The sequence below is a fragment of the Numenius arquata genome, chromosome 2 (genome assembly GCF_964106895.1).
Source record: "Numenius arquata chromosome 2, bNumArq3.hap1.1, whole genome shotgun sequence".
NCBI classification, from domain to species: Eukaryota; Metazoa; Chordata; class Aves; order Charadriiformes; family Scolopacidae; genus Numenius; species Numenius arquata.
In genome coordinates, this window is record NC_133577.1 from 96107973 (window position 1) to 96124256 (window position 16284).

Below are 16284 nucleotides of genomic sequence, written 5' to 3' on the forward strand. Positions count from 1 at the left end.
TGAAAATACAGGTTTTGGAAATGAGCCTTATGTTTTGTTCAGCTGTTGTGAGACTGGATTTTCACTATCATCATAAGAGCTTGAATCTTTCTTTTAGAAAGGAAGATTGAGGTGCTTGAAGTCACAGGTGTCCTAAACCTCTGGCAAAGGAAAACAGCCACTGATGTCAACAACATGTCAAAATGTTAGAGGTGAAGTGGTGGCAGCTGGCAGCCCTGCAGCTGCTCCCTAATCACCCCTGCTAGTTACCTGGGAGGGGATTGCTTTGTGCTCTGGTATTACACCACAAAGATGCCGTGAGCATCCTAATACACCCTGGCTGTGACAACTGGTTTTACTTTTCCAGTCAGCAGAAGACACACTAGAGAAGATCCCTGTTTGGCTTCCATTACAGATGCAAGACAGTTCCCCACCAGCCCTGGAACAAGATTCAAGGTCTTGTCAGACAAAAAAAGTAACGATTTAGGTAGGTGATTGATGAGATCTTTTTACATTGCCAAAAGCATTACTTTGAGTCTCATTACCCTGCGTCTCATAAGCTGTCTGCTTTCAGTTGTTTATTCCTAAACATAGAATTCTAATTTCTATCAGAGTTCTTCTACAAACATGTTCTTACTTCTGCAAAGCCCTTTCTGCACTGCTAAATTCCTTCATGTTATGCACACTGTTTTATTGTTAAAAAATTCCTCTCTACCTTTTCCTGCAGCCAACATCCACCCACACCTTTTATTAGGGCTGCATGCAGATTTCGGTGTTTGCCACACGTGCCTTCTTAGTTTACACAACATCACATATTCTACCTATGTTTTTCACATATTTAAGGGCCTTGATCTAAAATATATTATCAGACCTGAGTTGTGCATGAAACAAACTCATTTCTGTCAGACTTTAAATGCTCGGACGCTTACTGTTCCTACAGAAAACCTTCATGCAGCTACACCAGTAACAAAAATATAAATAGCCACAGAGTAGATGTTTTCAAGTGATGATGTATTACTGTGGACGCTTTTTACTATGTTACAGCTTGCATGAATTCCTCATCACCTTCCAATTTTTATTTTTATTTTCATAAACAGCTCTTTAGTTTAGAAATGTGTTGCAGTCTATGTCACTAAGCATTCATTCTTCACCCTCTACTGAGGGATTATCAGTCTTCTGGGTTACACCCACTAAAAATCATGAGGTTTTTGCAGACTCTTACATTATATCTAATAGAGAAATGCCATGCACTAGATATTTTGGGGGCAGAGTGTATAGTGTAACCAACAACTGTAGTAATGACAAATGAACTTTCCAAATATGCATCAGTGAGTGAGGTGGGGAACATTATGGTTCACACTGGTGGTGGCCCAAAACTACATAATCCTGGAGTAGTGTACCACCCCTGTACAACTCTTACAGTCTTTCTTGTAGGCAATGATTAACTCTGTAAAGTGAAAGTCTGGGAGACAGAGGTGAGGGTCAGCCTTTGCTAGTTACACAGGCAACAAGCTCCTAAAGACGAATAGCATTCATTAGCGTTGCTTAAGATACTGCCTGCAGAGCATTATATTAGCTCAGGAAAACCAAGCTGGGCCTCTTTCCTCTATGTCTGTTAAAATCACTGTCAAGGGTTTAACTCACTTTATCTGTTTAGCTCACTGTCAGGGAGCCTCCAGAAAAGCTCATTCAGATCTGAAGAGATCTTGAACAAGAAATACCAGTGAGTCATTTACTTGCAGTTTGTTCTAGTCCTCGATGCAGCTGCCTGTGCCTTGCAGGACACTCCAGCAGGTTGTGTCGGTCCATCCAGGCTCCATCATCAGGGCTTTGCCTCTCCAGAGGGTTTTCTGCACTATTAAGAACAACTTTCCTTTAGCAAAAAATGAAGAGGTTGTGTAGCTCCCAGGCATGTCACCACCTGTTTTCCTCTTTAGACCCTAGGCCAAAGTGCCCTTAGGCAAAAAGTCTGTCACTGGCAGGATGCTCCTCAAGCCACCCTGTCCACCTCCTGGGGTCAACATCAATGAAAACAAACAGACTTTCTTTTCAGACAAACTTGTGGTTTTCCACAGAAAGCTGAAACTTGGGGTGAAAGTATTTAGAAACTTATTTTGCCACCAGAAAGAGTCTGAAAACTCACTTTCCTCCAGTTCTCCTGCAGTCACTGGTGGGAGTAGGTATCCCAATGGATTGTAGCGGTGCTGGCAGAGGCCCATGTGTCCTTCATCATTTATGGGTCTTGGACTCAACCTTTCCATGTGTGATGACCCTGCTAAGGGACAGGTACCCAGCCGAGGTGGTTGAGCCACACCGGCTTAGGACCATGTAATGCTGGGAGAGCAGAGACAACTGGGACTGGAAGAGCAGCACCATGAGCTGTGTCAGTATTTGGTCATCCTGAAGAGGAAGACCGTGTTTGCCTCAGTGTTATAAAAAAAATCGGGCACTGGCTCCCCTCAGCAGCTGTCACCGTTACTGCGAGGAGGCAAGGATCGCCGTTACACTGGCACCACACTGTGGACGTTTCCTAGCACTGCAAAAGTGCTCGTGCTTCTGTGACATATTTTATCCTCAAGGGTAAAACATGTTTAAAAATCATATTTATCCTGTGGGATAAAGTAACCCCGGGGTTCAGAAATCTCAGCCTGCAGCTACCTGACCTGCCTGTGTCAGGCAGCGGTTAAGCGACATTTTAGGTGCCAGGCCTGGGAGGGGGCGGGAGGCTGGTGGCAGCTTGTCAGCGCCCATTGTCCCCTCAGAGTCAGCCGAGAGGGAGGTGAGCTGTGAAGGGGGAGACTGAGCTCCAGGAAAAATTAAGCGCTTCCTTCTCTCCCCAGTGGAGGAGCTTGGGCCAGCACCCTCCTAGGAACAGGGCCTCGCACTACAACCCTGGGCCTCGGTGGCGTCAGTGGCAGCCATCCCACACCAGGCCGGGCTGGGCTGCTGGTGCCCCATGTTACCTTCTCTCACCTCTTCTGTGCCAGCACACACCAGTAACCCCCACTGGTGAAAGCCCCTGCGCTTTGTACCAGTTAACACCCAGGCCAACACAAGTTCACCTCTTCATCCCGACTGTGGCAGAACAGAGGGACTTCTGGAAGTGTACCTGCAAAGGTCTTCCTTACCTTTTCCAGTATAAATACAGGTTTTAGGGCAGGACAGTAAATAACTAAATTCAGCTGGATATATTGTTCTATGGTGTAACTTCCCTGACCTTCAGATGTTAAAATGCATTAAGAAGTTGTATCTTGAAACTGAAAGTTGCTGTTGCAGAGCACACTCCCATTTTTGACTGGGCAAATATTTGCCATCAAGACCTGTTTGGGACATATGCAGGCTGTTAGCCATTTTGCAGGTTTGAATATTTTGCTTTCCTGGGTGAGTATACATGATCCCTTTCTAGCAACAAAATGGAGGTAGGTGCTGGTAGGCCTTGGTTCTTCAATCCTTTACTTATTTTGTGTGGTATGCTGTGGGAAGGGAGGTCTGAGCGTGCACTAGCAGCTGGATTTTTATTTGCCTTCCTCCCAGGAGGCGTTTACAGCCGATGGGTCTCCATTCGTTCCCCCTCTCCCCAGAAAAGAGCTCCCAGGGCAGTGGAGGGCCAACCTTCCCAGCTGTCTCTGTGGGGCTGGGATATAAGAACTGGCTCAGCAGCTACTGCAGGAGAGGAGGAAAGGAGCAAAACCCAGAGCCAGAAGTTTCCAGGAGTATTATTTGTAAGGCCTGAAGGCAGCTGGCTTTCCAAATTAAGATTTTCCCAACAAACAGAGCTGCTCACCAGCCCTTGCATTTTCACAGTGATCCCCAATTATTCTGTCATATGGCACATGCTCACTCACTGCCATATTCAGCCATGCACTGGACCATGACTTTGGTTGTCTATATAATAACTGTCCACTCCCTGTGGTCTTTTATGTGTCTCACAAATAGCACGTGTAAATAGCATATAGATGACATCCTGCACACTTCCACCAAACAAGAAATCTATCAAGCATAAGCTGTTTATGAATTTCCTTTCTGTCTAAGGCTTGTCTTCCTTAGATTTCTGTTATTGACACTATCTCTAGAAGAGAGAGTGACAGGCTCCATAATGTCAAAGCCTGATCTTTCAAGATCAAAGTCATTTCTTATTTCACTAAATTTTATTAAAATGAGTTACTCATTGCTGAAATCTCTTGACAGTTTAAGAAATATCAGTCTATTGTAATTAAACACTGGCTGGCTGCTGGTAATTTAGAAAAATGGTAACTGTCTGTTTCAGATCACATATTGTAACTGACTGTGATTCACAGGGGCTTTCATAAACATTGTTTTCCAGTGACTGATCTTGCCACATGCTGCAGGGGCCTTTCTGTGAAACTGCAGGTATGTCAAACACTTAATGTTCATATATGCTGTACTGCTTTCTGGTGGAGTAGATATTTTATTGATTGATATATGTTCTATATATCTGATACCTTATTTCCCATAGTTCCCATTTACTCTTGATATTTTCCAAATATTGATTTAAATGATGCACTGTAAGTACAACAATGCCCCCCAGGTCAGTAACATCTGATTCACCAATCAGTCTGATATCTCTGCGTTTTACAGGTGGGGAGATGGAAGTACAACTAGCATAAAAGGACATCTCAAGGTACATTGATAAATGTGTGAGCATTGCCAAATAGCTAATTATTTTATTAATTTATGAAGCATAAACTGAGGAATGAGTTCTTGATATTTGAGCAATTGCCGAGCAAGTTCAGAAGAAAAACAGGGAGAAATTTCCTAGGATGCTGCTTTTTCCTTTCTTGATGATTCCTCACATTTAGAGGCTGTCTTTGCAAATTTGAATGATTCACAGAGATTTCTTCAACAGCTGAAGGTTATTTTTTTTTTACATGGTGACTGAAAGCATCTAGGCTGCTTTAAAAATGAAAGCTAACTCCGTGGAAATAAGTGGGTTTAGAAAGTAGGTGAAACAAGACCAAGTAAAACTTGCTCTTCTCCTGAGTGCTCCCATGCTTACTCATGTCACAGGAGCATAAAACTGGACATACTCAGGTCCCATCTCCTCCAGCAGCCTGTTCTGGGCAACAGCAATGGTAGGTGACTAGGGATAAGTCAGAAGAGCAGGCAAACATGTAGTGGTCTCTTCCCAATGCAATCCCACATCTTCCCCCCCAACCTGTAGCTCATAGGCCTCTTCACTTGGTCTTATTATAATGATTTATCTTCTAGCTTACCCTTGCTAATGTGGTTATGTTCATTCAATGCACCTGGCTCATTTCAGCTTGCTGCCCCTGCCAGGCAACACTCCCACGGACTAATAAACAAACAGAAGCAGGAAGAAAACGAGGAGGAAGAAGAACGAGGAAAAGGCCTCATAACATAATGAGGAGAAGCTCTCATCTCGTAATTGTTCATTTATAGCCCTTGTAACAGGATTTAAATATTAAAGCTCATTACAATGATATTGATAGAAAGCTGCTCCACCAAAATCCCGCTCCCAAAGGAGTCTGTTGGTTACGGCGAAGTACAGGGAAAACATACAGTGATTCATCTTCATGTTCTTGTTCCACTTCCAAACTGTCCAAAAAATTGTTATTGCTGAAGCAAAATGTTAAAAACATTTTGAAGGGGGTAACAGAGAAGCATTATATGCAAACTATGACAAGCAGAAAGAAATAGTGGGATTTAAAGAAGTACAGTTCGCCTGTCTCCAGACTACTTACTGAATTGCTTCTTTCCAATTAAATACCGTCATTTGTTTCATATGACTTAGTAATAATATTTTATTTCTGTCTCTGTGTAAAATATTTATATAAATACACACAAAATCAATGAAGTTTTAGGTGATATTTCTTTGTTAATCTGTAAATTGCTTTATTTTTCTGCAACACACACTGAGATAAGACTCACAACTGATATGGGAGATCAGAAAAGAGTGGTCCCAAAAAGAAACTGGCTGAAATAGTAGTTCTTTACTGCTTGATTGTATTCCTTTTTACTCAGTTTTTTGGGTTTTTTTTAGATCATGAAACAGTAATAGCCAATAAGAGCAAGTATTGTTCTCACATTGTAATTTTGTCAAGGTCCTGGCATAGTAAGGACCCCATGATTAAATATTGGAGGACACACACCTGACTTGACAAAAGGTAGAAACAGACTCTCCCCATAATTACTGGTTAACTAAGTGATCCTGATTGAATTAACATTTGGAATAAAATTACTTGATTTTTTGTTTGTAAATTCCCCTTTCTTTCTTACACAGCCAATCCACATGCCAAATTTTTTTTGCTGCTTAAAGAAGAGCAAACGGAATCTAAGACTGCAGTCTGGAATAATTGTGTCAGTCGGTAGGGAATAGACTCCTTCTGCTCTTCCTCTTGAGATTGCCCTTAAAAGCTGCTTATAGTCCTAACCACTTAAGTAGAAGAAAGATGTAAGTACCCTGAAAGTACTGGAAAGAGCAACAGGGATTAAGGGGCTGCAGGGATTCATTTACAAAGAACTATTTTTAAAGCATTGCACTTCATAGACAGATGATTTCGTCCTGGGTGGAAGTGCTTTACATAACCACCACCACTGTAGTCAGCCAGGGAAACCACTTCTCTCACCATATTCTGTAACCTGTAGGTGATCCTCCCATTAGATTTTCTTTTTGTTGTTGTTTTGTTTACTTTGCTGCATCTCTGAAGTGTATAATATTGGTAGGCCATAAACATCAAGGTGAGTGACAAATTGCAGGAGTGCAATTTGTGCATGTGTGCAAAGTGCACACATGAAAATGTGCCTGGCTATCTCAGGAACTGCCTGGCGCAGAGATTTATTATACTGTGATACAGCTCCCCAAAGGAAGCAGTGTAAATTTTATAATTTAAGATATTTTAAACAAGACCAGACATTGCTTGAAGGAAGGTACTCCAGCTGTTTACATTTACGTAGTATCCTTCACGGCCGGGTCTCAGAGTGCTGAACCAATAACTGCAAAATAAAATTATCAGCACTTACTCTGCAGGGAACCAGTATTTCCTTAGTCTTCTTTTAAGTGCCAAGACACAGACTGAGCAGTGAATTTCATAACTTAATTCAGAGCGTAGAGTTGCCACATGCCCCTGTCTCCAACTGACCTGAGTTAATAACTGAGGCAAAGCAAACACGGCATCCTGCTGCTTCGGTCCTTAATGTACTGCCCTCAGAAACACAACCAAAGAGTGGATGAACAGGAAACTGCTCTGCAGCCCTGGCTCAGAACCTTGAATGTGACTGTGAAATCAGTATGTAATTTGATGGTAAACCAGTGAAAAACCAACAGGACTAATGGTACATGTCTGGGAAAAGAAGAGCTGTTGTATTTTGACTGAAGATGCATCTTAGTTTACCTGTGGGATCTGACGTGGGTAAGCAGAAACCCATCTGCTGATGTGTGAAACCACCCATCTGTGACAACCTGATGCTCAGAGAAGGGTAAAATTCAAAACGTGATCTTTTGTTCCCCTTCTTTCCTTGAGGATTTCACAGGATCTCCAGAACTAAGTTACCAGCATATTGCTGACTCTAGAAAGCAGCCTGAAATAAAATAACTGATAACTTGGATAGACGAGGAGTGATATTTTGATAAAAGCAGGGGATGTTAATCCCTATGCTAAACTACTTTATCATATGATATGTTTTTGCCTCTCTAACTCGTTAATATACTGATATAATGAGGCACACCTATATTACATACAAAAAATGGAAAAAAAATTGTTAATTCTTTGGAAGGCTTTGTCATAAAAACAGTAAAAGTGCATCCATAGTTGAGGGCAACCTGTGATTGATTGGCTTGTTCTGACTGCGCAGTCAAATCTTCAAGAGGAAACACAATCTTTTCTTGAAAAAAGGTGGTTCATATTACAAGGCATCCAGCTATGGTGCATAATTTGTTATCCTGTTTTCAATAATATTTATCCACCTATTTTGTCACCTTTTCTGCCTGCTTCCCTGGCAACAGGATAATACCTTATGAGCCATCACTATAAGCACAAATTATAACTTCTGATTCTTTGGGCTAAGGGGCATTAGACAGCAGATGAATGGCGGTCCCGTTGGTGGATAGTTTTTAGCAGAGGTGGAAATGGTAGACAGGGGCTGACCTGTCCTTTGCCTGCCCTTGATGGGGAAAACGCAGCATGCACTCAAAATACTCACAGCAGCTAGATCCTATAATGATATCAAACCTTATTTTTAATCTATTTTAATCCAAGCAGGTGGTTAAAATGGCTCCAGTCTCCCACTAGCCTCCTCCTTTGCCTGCAGCCAGGGGTTGGTAGGATTGAGGGGCTGACAAGGCACAGCACTGAGTTGTCTGGGATTTAATTTTGCAGTTTTGGTCATCAGAGGTCAGAATAAGCCAGAGCCTTCATATATCCTGCTCATGATGCAAAACTCACCTCTTCCAGTCCAGATTTCCCATATGAATATTTTGTGAAACTGCTCAGGTAACGTGCTTATACAGTAAACCTAACCTGTCCATAGGTAAGCAATTTAAAATTGCTGAGGGGAACTGCTTCTTTCCCATTAGCAGGCCATGCAAAACTGATTAAAAACCACAAAGCCAGGCACTCCAGCTTTTTGTCTGCCCTTTATCATGCTAATTGCAAGGAATGGGAAAGTGACTGATAATTTATTCACATCATCCAAAAAATATTATTCAGCCCAGTTGAAAGAATAAGTGATTCTTTCTCCACCAGAAGCAGGAGACATGTTTTTGGAGTGTCTTGGCTCAAAAAAAGCAGATGAACCTGAGTGTATTTTTTCATGTTAGTCGCACATTTAAACAAAAGGTGGAAGATTTAGTTTAGCCATTAGAGGTCAGTAAATCCCAGGTTATTCATGGGTTTGTTGAATTCAATTAGTGAAAGAAATTAGAAACAAGGGAAAGACAAAAATTATTATGGCATTTCTGAAGCTTTAGGGTTAGATGCTGGGTGAAATAGAGTCCTGGAATAGAAATTTTAAGAGTAAAATTGTAGTTTTCAGCTGAAAATGAGCACAGCTGAAAATTAGTCCACATCCCTCAGAATTTGTTGGTGTTGTCTTTGTAAGCCTTATTTCAATCACTTAAACAGAAATTTGTACAGATGACTGCCCGATAGGAGATGCAGAATCAAGGGGGCTGCGACTAGAGAATGCTTTTCTCATACGTGGGTGCGTAACCACTACCTTACGCTGCAAAGTTAAGTTCTTGTGTACTGCTGCCCTCTCGGCCCAGGGATTCGTCTCTCTTGCTCCACAGCAGCCCAGCTGCAGTCAGAAAGGTGGTTTCCACCACGTACTGGGGGACAAGAAAGTTATATTACTCCTTTTATACGACCACCACTCGCAGGAAATTGTCTCTATCTAAATAAGGTAACTGCACAGGATTTAATAATGTCTGATCCTAATCAGTGCAACTTAAATAATGCATCTGTTGACCAGCTAAAACTGTTTGCTTTCTGATCCCTGCCAGAGAAAAACGGGCTCATTTTTCTCCTCAACCTTCTCCCACCAATGTTTTTCTGCTGTCTAGTTTTCTGTTAGCTTGTCTGAAGCTAAATTGATGTATGCTGCCTCTAATGATTGCTCAAAATTTCTAAACAGCTCTTCATATTTTACTGTTCCTGGGTGCCCAGGTGCCAAGCTGCAGCCTGGAGGCATCTCCCAGCTCCACGCAAGCTCATGCCTCTCAACCTTACGTCTTGCTGTGCCAGGCAGCCATGATATCTGGTATGAACCTTAACCTTGATGTCTAACTTCCCAAATATTTGAAACAGAGGGAATGCAAACACCAGTATAGTGAAGCGCTGATGTGCGCACTCGCTCTCATGGGAACATGCCAGGAGAGGAGACAGATACAGGTCTCTTAATGAGTTACAGGAAGACTATTAGGCTGTCAATGTGATGTCCCGGTCAAAAAGACAAAAGCCAACCTGAATGCGATATTCTTAGTGAAAAAGCGGTTATAGTATGGTATAAGGCCAAGGTGAAACTTTCTCTAGAGTTGCCTGCAGCCCCATGTCAGACAGTCTGACTTGAAGGCAAGGAAGACAACCCAAAAGACGAATGGATATAGACAGAGCCACAGTGATGATCAATAGAAAAGAAAAGAAGCTAAAAGAGCACAGCTTGTCTAGCCTGGCAAAATAAAGGCCGGGATAGTTATGACAGTTGACTATTAATGCACCGAGGGGTGAGTGTAGAAGAGGGAGACAAGCCATTCAGGATGAAGGATATACTTGGCACAAAAACAGATGGGTACAAATGGCCTGTAAATAAAATTTAGGGCGGAACTCAGGAAAAGATTTCCAGGTCTCTCAAACGCCTCCATTTCTCGTGGGCAACAAATAATTAATTTAAATGTAGATCTTTCTTAATTAAAGAAATGACAAGTCATGATTGCCCATGACAGCAGGGGACTGGAATCGGTGATCCAGCTGGCCTGTAGGATCATTAGCCAGCCAGACCCTTTTAAAAGTGCTTTACAAATAGGTCTTCAAGGAATAGCTCCATGGGGTCCAGTTCTGCCATGTGTGCTAACATAGCATTTCATGGAAATCCCTCGCACTGATGAAATTAAGGCTTCCAGCCAGTGACTAACAGGTGATTGCCAAGGCCTGCATGCGAGACAATATGAGGTGTCAGCTTGTAGATCATGCAAGCTTTATGTCAACAAGGAATATGGATTTTGGATGGGTGAAGAACCACCTTTATTTACGACTCTCGGACATTTGCCTTGAAAACTGTGGTCCTGGAATGAAGGGGGGAAAAAAAAGCATCAGTCTTCTCTAAACTCCAGACCAAGGTTTCTGCTGAACCTGTGCTCAGCAGAGAAGGGAAAGACATTGAGGATATGTTCAGCATGTGCTCAGAAGCTTCTTCTTTTATTCTGAAGAAATAAAACTGAAGCAGTAAAGTAAAAGGAACTGAATCCTGTGGTTGGGGATTTGAACTCAGGCTGGTGAGTCAGCTTTGTGGCATCCAGAAATAGTCTTCTGCTTCGAAACAAAATGTGTGTCAGCAAGGGGTTCTTCCTTCTGAGGAGAGGCTGGGCCACCCCACTGTGTCGGTGATTGTGGTATTGGTTTGATAAGGAAAGACTTTGGCATCACCTCAGGGGAAGTCAAAGGGAGGGTAGGGGCTTCCACAGCCCTGCAATGGCAGGTTGTGCAAAGATTAGAGAATGGGGTTGTGATCTCAGAGAGTTACAACAAGGGGGCTCGCGCAGCCCCTGTTGCTCAAGGACAACAAGCTAACAGGTTTTGTTCTTCCAAAGTAGAAGCTGAACTTCATGTTCTTCTGACCAGGTTCAGGAGCAGTGTGATTTATGCAAGTCTTGAGCATTCAATAACTTTCTTTAATTTTAGTGGTGGTGGTTTTTGGTGGGTTTTTTTGGTAAATAATATATCATTCTGTGTTAATAGAGAAGAATGCTACAAGACTGTCAAAATAATAAACAGCTTGGTGTATGTGACATTTTAATAATTCTCCTCCTTAAGTATCATGGCTCTTATCATCATCCTAACTCAATGACAAATTATTTGATCTTTCATTTTCTCTAATCAAGAGCTTTGAAACTAAATCACTTTACTTAATGGGAACAGCAAAGTCACTTGAATAATACAAGTTCAGAACCCAAGTCAGAAGCGACTTTTGAGCTATGTGCTATCTGGGTCAAACTGTGGATAAAAAAAACGAAGAGTAGAGACTAGGTTGAAAAAGACAGAAAAATAACCAGAGACAGAAGCAAAAACTTCGTCTGTTTTGGTTTAGAACATACCACATCACATTAAAAGGCTAGAAGATAAACACATCATCAGCTCTGTTTTCATCACTTAGAGTAGATATTTTAAGAAACTTCATCAACTAAGTAGGAAGTTGCTATGTGGGTAATAAGGAAGATTGGATGAGATAACAACACAAACAGCCTCAGGAAAAACCCCATGATATAAACCGATGTCTACAGCTAAAAGCTGCTATTTAAACATTTTTTTGATTGATGTAAGAGCTATCATGTGCTCTTCATGCTGCAGTATCCACCGTGAAGGTCATATTTGAAACAATGCATATTGATCTTAGCCTATGTAAGAGAGAGACTGTAGACGCAGAATAACAATTTGGTCCCCGCAGCACGCTCTCGCGCACTGAGATTGTACATATGGGCACAACACAAACCACTGCTGACGTTTCTCCACAAACTGCCCAGCCTTTCTCCCAGCGCTATGACATGAGGTGGGCTGGAGGCCCTGCAGAAAGACACTTTCTGCTGGGGGTGAGCAGCAGACATGATTCTCCAGGCATGGCTTATGCCCAGCTCTCACTGTGCTGGGGCATAAGAAGTCCCACATTACAGTGTAAAGCGATGTGAGCAGACCTTTGCAGCAAGAGCTGAAAGCTACTATTCATACCAGCCTTCCTATTGATTTAAAAGCAATTATTTGCTTGAGTAAGCCCTGCTCATCTGAGAAAGGGATTACAAAGTCATGGCCAGAGGCTTCTGAAAGCTCCTGTCAGTCCCAGATGAGTGCGCTGTGAGACTTGCCCTCTACTTTCATAAGGTGCTTACAGTCCTGAGTCTTTAACCAAGTCTTCTGTGTCCTCCTGTTTTGGAGTTATTGGAGTTATTTGGAATGCTATGGCCATAGCATTCCTTGGTGTCTTTTAGAAAGATTTGGCACATGTCTAAGTTTGGCAAGCTTTCTAGATGGTCCTGAAGTACATTGCCCTGCCATACAAGACAGCTCTTGGCATGGTCTCCCAAATCCAGCTCCCAACTTGTGAAGGGCTGAGGAGAGGACAGCCCTGTGCCCAGCTTGGCTTCAGTTCCCCAAGGATGGACTAGCCCTTTTCCAGAGTGCTAGAAGAGAGTCATGAGCTGAGAGGCTTCCCCATCTCTGGACTCTCTGGCTTGCGCCATGTATTAGGACTGCCTGAAGGTAGCGGTGGAGGAGATAGCAACAGCCTGGACACACTGAGAGAGGGATGACTAAAGAGGCAGCCCAAGGACTGGTTGTAATCACAGCAACCTTCTCAAACAGGCACATCCAAGTTGCACCGAGGTCAGTTCTGGGCATATTTTAACCTGAGTGGGCTACATCTGGACTGGAACTGGCCATCAGTTTGTCCATCCCTTACTGCCTGCAGAGTGAAAAGGGCAACAGTAAACGTTTTGCTCTAAGCAATAACAAGTCTTTGGTCTAGGAGGGAAAGTCTTGAGAAGCAATTTGCAGCGTATGATTCCTAAAACTCTACAGCTGTGAAGAGGCTTGAGTGAATCAGTGGACTAAGGTTATGCAGGCAATAAAAATTAATTCTGAATATCTTCTGGTTTAGTACATAACTTTTGGTCAGCCATTTAGTAGCTCCCACTCTCCCTTATGTGTAATACTGCAGTGATAGGACCCAGCTCAGGGCATGCTCTGATATTCTCCGGAGCTGTAAAGATAATATAACTGCTGAGTATCACTTGTGTCATGCTAGTTATATACCTTAGAGGCTTAAATGGTCGTGCTGACAGACCCTCCGTAATAGGAGTATAACAGGCATTAGCACGTCTATGAGTACAGGCAAATCTCCTCTTTGTGTTTATTTTGTCCTCAGTTGGATCATGAAGATCAGTCTCTTGCCTCACACACGTTAAATAACCTGTCCTGAATCTTAAGAATTTGTGGTTTTCTGTAGCACACATCCTCTGCCAGAGCTTGCAGATGGTACAAGTTAAGCATGATCTGATTTGCTTTCTTTCCATTGCTTTTCATAGGTACAGGTCTATATGCTGACATCATGAAGCCACATTCTCATGTTGCCCCGTTTTTGCTTTCTTTCATATACTTGGTGTGTTGGGTGCCATTAAGATTTAAAGTGCTATGAGTATGTCCAGTCAGTAATGAAAGTCTTCACAGCTTTCTCAGCTGTGAAGTTCATCATCTAACCAGTACTGAAATATGAAGAATACATACTGATTGAGCTTTCCCATTTGTTTTTAAAAAACATCGGTTCTCAAACAGCGTGATGGAAAATTCTGTAGAATCAGTGTCTTGGGTGATACATAGAAAGATAATGGTCATGTGGTGCTCCAGCACCTTTTTTCCAGCTGCTGAAACTGAGATGCTGATTTTTATCTCCATAACACAGATTGTGAAAGAGAACAGAAGAAAAGGCCTTGACAGTAGCAGAATAGCAGAGAAATAATCACAGAATCACTTAGGAGTTATTTACTCTCTGGATACATTTGAGAAGCCCATAGTAAACTCTTTTCATTAGAATGCCTGGGGTTTTGCTAAGTATGAAATGAGAGGAGATAAGGAGTTTGTGGCTGATGCAAGGAAAACACTAGCTATTCTCACAGATTAATTGCAGTCCTACCACTGCTGATTAAAAAAGAAATTAATCTGTAATCACAAAGTTCTCGTACTCTATTTGAAGTGTTGGCGGAAAAAAAGAAATGTAATTATTGACATTAAGTGAAAATGAAGTGTGCGATGTGATACTTTGCATTTAGGAAGGTAGATACCTTCTTTGTCTTCTAGCAAGACCAGCCCAAAGCAAAACTAGCTCTGTTAAATAACTGCTGACAGGCATGTATCTCATCTGTGCCTAAAAAATATTCTCCACCTTTCCATTGTAAAATTTTATTTCCACAAAGAGAAATTTAGCAATCTGGAAACACTGGTGTTCACTGGAACACCAATTTTTATCAGAACAAGTTTCCTAGCAGTGGCTGGTGCTCTCTCTCTCTCTCTCCACTTTGCTGAAGAAACTGCCTGCATTCAAGAAACTTTCCAACCTCACAAACCCATGTGTTGTCCATCCTAGCACTGGAAAGCCTCTTGACCAAAGTAGCCGCTGCATAATCCAGAGAAGCATTATGATCTAGAAACCTACACCAAATGGAAACCCGAAGCAGATAGTCCAGGTATTTAGACACCCCTTCGCTTGCCAGTGTGCTGTTTGTTACCCACTCAAAACACTTTTCCTCCTTTTGCTTTGTCTATGATGGCCTCCCTCTACTCCTTCCCTACTTAACTCACTCACAGTGATAAATTTCTCCTTCTTCATGGTCTCTGCCCTATTGTAGTCCACCTAAATGATATTTCTAGACCAGATTTTGCAAAAGGCAGCTGAACAGCGAGGGGAATATTCTAAGAGACATGGGTACTCCTTCAATACCTCAGAAACTCTTCAGCCTATGAAGAACATGGAGAGGTAGCAGGTAGATATGTCCCTCTGGACGTGGCACTTGCCATGACCACAGTTAATCCAACAGTCAGCACAAGAACCTACGTGTTCATTTCATAACTTCTACCAACACAGTGTGATTTTTCCTGCAGTGATAGTGATTTTGCAGCCACTGTCGTAGGCCACTGGCCCCCGAGGTCCCCTGAGGGGCAACTGATAGACCAACCCCGCTATGCTTTTGTGGAAGTGGCAGTCTGTGCCCGGTCTCTGAGAGGAGGCTGCTGTGATGGACCTAATCCTCATGGCAGAGGAGAGCCAACACATGGAGAATGCCTTGCTTGCAGACCATGCTTTTGTTTTCTGAAGGAACAGTGTCAATAAGCATTTTCTTATGTTTTTGCTTTTAGGATGTTGAAAATCCCATCCAGGGGACCTAAAGGAGTCCACTGGTATGACTGACTGAAAAAGGCAAAGCGTCTGAGCCCTGAGGTCCATCACGCTTATTTATGAGGTGTCTCACACGAGGCCCTCATACCTAAAATCTGGCCCACATATTGCAAGTCCTCATCATCCATTGATCCCTTGATTTTTTTTCCTAGACACCAAGGCATAAGACATTTCGTCTTCTCATACTGGGACGGAAAAAATGATGCCTTTTCTCCTGACATGTAAGTGTTACAGCTGACTCATAAATGTTCCTGCTCCTCCAGAACTGCGGCTGCTCTGTCCCATTCTGCCTTGGAAATGCAGCAAGGTTCAGGAATGACCCTCCCTTATATATTTAAGTAACATAATGTGCTAACTTTAAAATATTTGCCCTTATGTTGTGGCCCCATATTTATTGAATTCCTTCCCTTTTTCCCTCCTGCAATTTTTGCATGATGAAAGACTTGCAAACACAAATCCCTCAGGCAACTTTCAAAATCCTTTATCAAGATGGTTTATTCTGCCAGTACAGCTTTTCTCTTCTGTGTGAAGAAGGAGGAATGCATTTTCCTCCCCTGCCCCTCTTTTAAGACTTTACAGATGGCCCTGGACTCCCTGCACTGTAGAACAGCCTTATAGGGAAAGAGGCAGAGATCGCTTTGCTTGGAGCTTCCTGCGCTTCCCTCCTCTTCC